Source organism: Triticum dicoccoides, chromosome 5A, assembly GCF_002162155.2.
Source record: "Triticum dicoccoides isolate Atlit2015 ecotype Zavitan chromosome 5A, WEW_v2.0, whole genome shotgun sequence".
In the NCBI taxonomy this organism is placed as follows: domain Eukaryota; kingdom Viridiplantae; phylum Streptophyta; class Magnoliopsida; order Poales; family Poaceae; genus Triticum; species Triticum dicoccoides.
The window spans coordinates 709,327,038-709,334,553 of NC_041388.1; positions in this window are offsets into that span (position 1 = coordinate 709,327,038).

A 7,516-nucleotide genomic window follows, 5' to 3' on the forward strand; every position below is an offset into this window, starting at 1 on the left:
CTATCTACAAAGCTAGAATTGTCGCAAAAAGGTTTACGACAAAGTTCAAGATGTTGACTACGATGAGAGTTTCTCACTCGTATCTATGCTTAAGTCTGTTCAAATCATGTTAGCAATTGCCGCATTTTATGAAATCTGGCAAATGGATAAACAAAGCTGCATTCCTTAATGGATTTCTTAAAGAAGAGTTGTATATGATGCAACCAGAAGGTTTTGTCAATCCTAAAAGTGTTAACAAAATATGCAAGCTCCAGCGATCCATCTGTGGACTGGTGCAAGCATCTCGGAGTTGGAATATGCGCTTTGATGAGATGATCAAAGTATATAGTTTTATACAGACTTGTGGTGAAGTCTGTATTTACAAGAAAGTGAGTGGGAGCACTACAACATTTCTAACAAGTATATGTGAATGACATATTATTGATCGGAAATAATGTAGAATTATTCTGCAAAGCATAAAGGAGTGTTTGAAAGAAGTTTTTCAAAGAAAGACCTCGGCGAAGCTGCTTACATATTAAGCATCAAGATCTATAGAGATAGATCAAGACGCTTGATAAGTTTTTTCAATGAGTACATACCTTGACAATATTTTGAAGTAGTTCAAAATAGAACAGTCAAAGAAAAGAGTTCTTGGCTGTGTTACAAGGTGTGAAATTGAGTAAGACTCAAAACCTGATCACAGCAGAAGATAGAAAGAGAATGAAAGTCATTCCCTATGCCTCAGCCATAGATTCTATAAAGTATGCCATGCTGTGTACTAGATCTATTGTATACCCTACACTGTGTTAAGTAAGGGAGTACAATAGTGATCTAAGAGTAGATCACTGGACAGCCGTCAAAATTATCCTTAGTGGAATAAGGAAATATTTCTCAATTATGGAGGTGACAAAAAGGTTCGTCGTAAAAAGTTACGTCGATGCAAGTTTTGACACTGATCCAGATGGCTCTAAGTCTCAATCTAGATACATATTGAAAGTGGGAGCAAATAGCTAGAGTAGCTCTGTGCAGAGCATTGTTGATATAGAAATTCGCAAAATACTTACGGATCTGTATGTGACAGATCCGTTGACTAAAATTGTCTCACAAGCAAAACATGATCGCGCCTTAGTACTCTTTGGGTGTTAATCACATAAACGATGTGAACTAGATTACTGACTCTAGTAAACACATTGGGTATAGGTCACATGACAATGTGAACTATGGGTGTTAATCACATGGTGATGTGAACTATTAGTGTTGGATCACATGGCGATGTGAACTAGATTATTGACTCTAGTGCAAGTGGGAGACTGAAGGAAATATGCCCTAGAGGCAATAATAAAGTTATTATTTATTTCCTTATATCATGATAAATGTTTATTATTCATGCTAGAATTGTATTAACCGGAAACATAATACATGTGTGAATACATAGACAAACAGAGTGTCACTAGTATGCCTCTACTTGACTAGCTCGTTAATCGAAGATGGTTATGTTTCCTAACCATGAACAAAAGAGTTGTTATTTGATTAACGGGATCACATCATTAGAAGAATGATGTGATTGACATGACCTATTCCATTAGCTTAGCACCCGATCGTTTAGTATGTTGCTATTGCTTTCTTCATGACTTATACATGTTCCTATGAGTATGAGATTATGCAACTCCCGTTTGCCGGAGGAACACTTTGTGTGCTACCAAACGTCACAACATAACTGGGTGATTATAAAGGAGCTCTACAGGTGTCTCCAAAGGTACATGTTGGGTTGGCGTATTTCGAGATTAGGATTTGTCACTCCGATTGTCGGAGAGGTATCTCTGGGCCCTCTCGGTAATGCACATCACATAAGCCTTGTAAGCATTGCAATTAATGAGTTAGTTGTGAGATGATGTATTACGGAACGAGTAAAGAGACTTGCCGATAACGAGATTGAACTAGGTATTGAGATACCGACGATCGAATCTCGGGCAAGTAACATACCGATGACAAAGGGAACAACGTATGTTGTTATGCGGTCTGACCGATAAAGATCTTCGTAGAATATGTAGGAGCCAATATGGGCATCTAGGTCCCGCTATTGGTTATTGACCAGAGAGGTGTCTCGGTCATTCCTACATAGTTCTCGAACCCGTAGGGTCCGCACACTTAACGTTCGTTGACGATATAGTACTGTGTGAGTTATGTATGTTGGTGACCGAATGTTGTTCGGAGTCCGAGATGAGATCACGGACATGACGAGGAACTCCGAAATAGTCCGGAGACAAAGTTTGATATATGGGATAATAGTGTTTGGTCACCGGAAGGGTTCCGGAAATCACCGGAAGGGGTTCCCGATGTTTCCTGAAATGTTTGGGTACGAGAACACTTTATTTGGGACAAAGGGGAAAGCCCACAAGGTTTTTGGAAAGCACAAAAGGAAGTTTTGCGGAGTCCTGGGGCCAGACACCAGGGTCCCTGGCGTCTGGGTCCAGACGCCGGGAACCCTGGCGTCTGGCCCTGGAGTCCGAGAAGGACTCTTGACTCTCGGGTGAAACCGACTTTGTGGAGGCTTTTACTCCAAGTTTCGACCCCAGGGCTTAACATATAAATAGAGGGGCAGGGCTAGCACCAAAGACAGATCAAGAAACACCAAGCCGTGTGCCGGCAACCCCGTCTCCTCTAGTTTATCCTCCGTCATAGTTTTCGTAGTGCTTAGGCGAAGCCCTGCGGAGATTGTTCTTCACCAACACCGTCACCATGCCGTCGTGCTACCGGAACTCATCTACTACTTCGCCCCTCTTGCTGGATCGAGAAGGCGAGGACGTCACCGAGCCGAACGTGTGCAGAACTCGGAGGTGTCGTGCTTTCGGTACTTGGATCGGTCGGACGTGAAGACGTACGACTACATCAACCGCGTGGATATAACACTTCCGCAAATGGTCTACGAGGGTACGTAGACAACACTCTCCCCTCTCGTTGCTATACATCACCATAATCTTGCGTGTGCGTAGGAATTTTTTTTGAAATTACTACATTCCCCAACAAGTGTCGCTAGCATCCATATGACAGAGAACCCGGGCCGACATGACTAGTCGTGAACCCAATGTGTCACTAACTTACGGGGACAGGCATACATGAATCAACATCGAGCATGTCGGTCAGCAGCGTATGAATCCGGGCTGTAGCACTGGGCTAACAGGACTCCGGGAACCCGGGCTGTAGCAGGCTAGGCAGGACTCCGGATGTCACCGCGTGACATTTCCCCGAAGGGACAGACACAGGAACGAAGTGAATCACAGGCCGGCCAGTCAAGTGTTCCGGAGCAGTAGTGCTGGGCTAGCAGGACTCCGGTGAACCGGGCTGTAGCGGACTACTATGGCTCATGGAAGCACAAGACTACATTTCCCCATAAGAGAGGTTACCAAAGATAAACAACTAGGTTGTCAGATCCCACACATACCAAGCATTTCAATCATACACACAATATGCTCAATATGTGCAATACAACATGGCATCACAACAAGACTCTACGACTCAGAGTATTATTCATTAGGATCCGAAGAGCAAGATATTACAAACATGGGTCTCATGACCCAACATTCAGAGCATACAAGTCAAAGCACATGCGGAAGCTTAACTTGTCTAAGTACAGACAACTAAAAATGAAGAAGGCTGATGCGCCTGACTATCTACCAGACCCTCCCAAGGGTACAAGATCATAGCTGAGGTAACAAGCTAAACGTCTAAGTCCACGTGGAACTACTAGCGAGACTGAAGTCTCTCTGCAAAACATAAAATAAGCAAACGTGAGTACAAATGTACCCAGCAAGACTTACATCAGAACTAACTACATATGCATCATTATCAACAAAGAGATGGTGGAGTTTAACTGCAGGAAGCCAGCTTTGACTCGGTGGCTATCCTAAACTACGACTGCAAGTAACTCTTTTGAGGTGGCACACATAAGTCCACATATTCACCATATCAATACACCACTATGGATCCGCTCCCGTCTCCCTACGGGAACGCCATCCATAGCACTCACGCTTATCTTGCGCATTTTAGAGTATCCACTTTCACTTGTCTATGAACTATGCAAGGGGTCCAAGTTTCCATATCCGAGGAATCCGGCTGTTCGAATAGATAATGATAACCCTGCAGGGGTGTACTTATTCACACACGCTCTCGCCACTTACCACCATGTACACGTCGTGTATCTCGGCAACCTTCAAGCGGAAGCCTCGAGAGGGAGACGGGCACGACCTGACTAACAAAAGTCTCTAGTCCAGGTTTATCGCCTATTCGGGTTCCATCCGCAAGGAGATCCGGCCGGGGTGTCGCTCACGGCCCCAAACAATGTGTACATGGTTCCCAAGCCCACCATCCGGGTGCCACTTGGTACACCGGGCCACTATGCCTAGTCTGTCCCAAGCCCACCTGTACCGGGTGCCACTTGGTAGACTACTAACACTACCTACAAACACCAGAAACTAGTTGCAACTCCTGGACAGAGATCAAGTTGATTAATAAGTCGAGAGAGCTTGGAGCGCCCGGAGCCCAATGTGTGGTAGTAACTGTTCATGGATCACACACACGGAACTCAGTTCCTGAGGACGGCTGCAATGAGATAACCCACCACGTACTCCTACATGGCCTCTCACCGCTACCTTTACCAAACCGTGTTCACACACTTAGCTCACACACAGTAGGACATGTTCATCACCATTCCAATTCATCCCCGATGAATCAGACCTGACTCAACTCTAAGCAGTAGCAGGCATGATAACAAGCATGAATGAGTAGGCACATCAGGGCTCAAACAACTCCTACTCATGCTAGTGGGTTTTCATCTATTTACTGTGGCAATGACAGGTCATGCAGGGGAAAGGGGTTCAACTACCGCAACATGTAACAGTTGAAACGTTGTTGTCCTAATGCAGTAAAAGAGAGCAGGAGCAAGAGAGTGGGATTGTATCGGAATGAACAAGGGGGTTTTGCTTGCCTGGCACTTCTGAAGATAGTATATCTCTTCATTGGTGTCATCGATCACGTCGCCGGAAACATCGTCTACTAAGAGGGGACAACCACCGACAAACACAAAAGGAACCACAATCAATGCAATGCACATTCATATGAATGATATGTCATGTTAAAGTACTGAATTAACCTAGTGCAACAGTTGGTCATATTCATTGAAGTGGAATTCAAACCTATATCAAATTCCAACTCCAAAACTAATTACCATTTATTCCATAATCATGAATTGTCCTATTCAGTGAGGTTAACTTGTTCAAACATGCATGAAAGTGCCATAAACAGATTCTTTGGATTTTTCTAAAAAAATTTCATATATAAATTATTTCATTTGGAGCTATAGATTAATTTCTATGATTTTTCAAAGTTTTGGATATTTTCTGGAATTTACTGATTATTAATAAATCCAGAAAATGTATTACTGCATCAGCTTTGGGTCATGCTGACGTCAGCAGGTCAACAGGAGCCGTCCAGGTCAAACCTGACCAGTGGGGCCCACTGGTCAGTGACCCAGTGCTGCCTAAGTCACAGACAGGTGGGGTCGGGTCAACGAACACGTCAGCTAGGTCAAAGCTGACCCCTCGGTCCACTGGTTTGCTAATTAGCCTAATTATTTTGGTTAACCGGTAAACTAACAAACTGGGACCCACAGTCAGTGACTAGTGTTAACTAATATGGTTAATTAGTCCGTAACCTAATGACGGCCACGTCGGCAGCCGCCGGGGTTAGTCGCCGGCGACACACAGACGCGACGCAGCTCGCCGGAGTGGCCCCAGAGGCTGTGGCTTGCCGCGCTGGGGGCACCAGGGGGATCCCTCGCTCACCCCCATCCAGGGGTGCACGCAGCAGCAGCTCTGGTGGCCTAAGTCAACGGCGGCAGCGACTTGCACGGCGGCCGGAGTTCGGGCGTGCTCGGGTTCAGCGCTGGGATGCACAACAGGGGCACGGAGAGGGGCTACGGCCTCCTGGGAGTGTGGCAAACACAGTGACACGCTCGGTTTCGAGCCCGCGTGGTTGTGGCCACGACGGCGGCGTCGCCGGCGGAGCAGAGCGCTCGGGCTCGGTGGAGATGGCGGCTAGGGGGCGCAACCGGGGCGTAGAGGAGGGGGGCTTAGGGGCAGGTGCTCACATCGGTCTAGATGAGCAGCTCAGCCGGCCCGGGGAAGCTCTGGAGCGGTCGGGGCAGCGGGGTTGATCTCGGCGAGCCGAGGTTGAAGAAGATGGCGTGGACGTCGCTTCAGGGCGTCCGGCGTTGCTTGACTCGGCAGGGAGGATAACAAGGTCATGGCGGAGCTCAGGGACACGTCGGCGAGGCGAGGAAGTGGCAGTGGCCATGGCAACAGCGAGCGGCGGCAACGGCAACGCTCTCTGGTGAGGTCGAGGAAGGGGGCTAGAGGGCGAGGGGGAGAGCAGAGAGTGAGGGGAAAGTGAGAAGGGGCCTCGGGCGTCTCTAGACGCGGATCAGGTCGAGGGAGGGCAAGCAGGAGGTGGTCGGGGACACACGCGCGCACGCCACGCTTTCCCTCTGCCTACTGGCAGGAGGAAGAAGACGGCTCTGCCCTCTGGTGGGCTGGGCCGGCCAGGTGGCTGCATATTGGGCTGTCCAGGTAAGCCAGGTGAGTTCTGTTCTGTTTTATTTTGTTCTGTTTTCTATTACTCTGTAGTCTTTAGGGCTTTATTAAAAATACTTAAACAAATCCAAAAATCATGAAACTGCTCAATGCCACTGTTTGGAATATAACCAACAGCAAACATTTTAGTTTATGATTATTTGAGCATTTAAAATATTATATAGCATTTAAATTCCCAAATGCAAATAGAGTATGATTTAATTCAGTGACCCTATGATGTCCAAGAAATATGTGCACCATTTTTGTCAGAGGTTCTAGACCAAGGCAAAGATGATGAACATTTTTAGAAGGGCAATTCAGGTACATTGAAAAATATTTTATTTGGACCCTAGTTGAATTTCATTTGCTGCTAGGGTTTATCAGCCCCCATTTCAAAGTTAATAAAATTTATACATGATGCATGGAGGCTAATGCAAAGGCAGGCAAGGCCTGAACTGGGGCTGTGATAGCTCACCCCCACTAAACAAGAATCTCGCCCCGAGATTCAAGTGTAGGGTAAGATGAAGGGGGGACACAAACTAACATAATCTTCATGATCCAGGTTGCACTTCATAAAGGCGTTGATTCAATCACCATCTTTTTCTCGTCGTCTTGCTCCGAGAACTCCATCCAACATGATGACGACAGAAAGAAAGGAAAACCCTACAGGAATCGATTTGCTCGAAGATCGAGCACTCAATATCAGCTCACGGAGTGAGACGTAAGAACATCTCTTGAGTTGAGACATAGCACACACATCAAGAGCAATGGAAAGAGGTAAATGACAAAGGTTCAATTGGGTAGGCAACAATTCCACACTGGAGTAAGATAGTGCATGGTCTAAAAGTAGCGAGGAGATAATTGTCGTGATTCCATAACGGGGCACCTTAGAAGAGGGACTCGTTGGATTG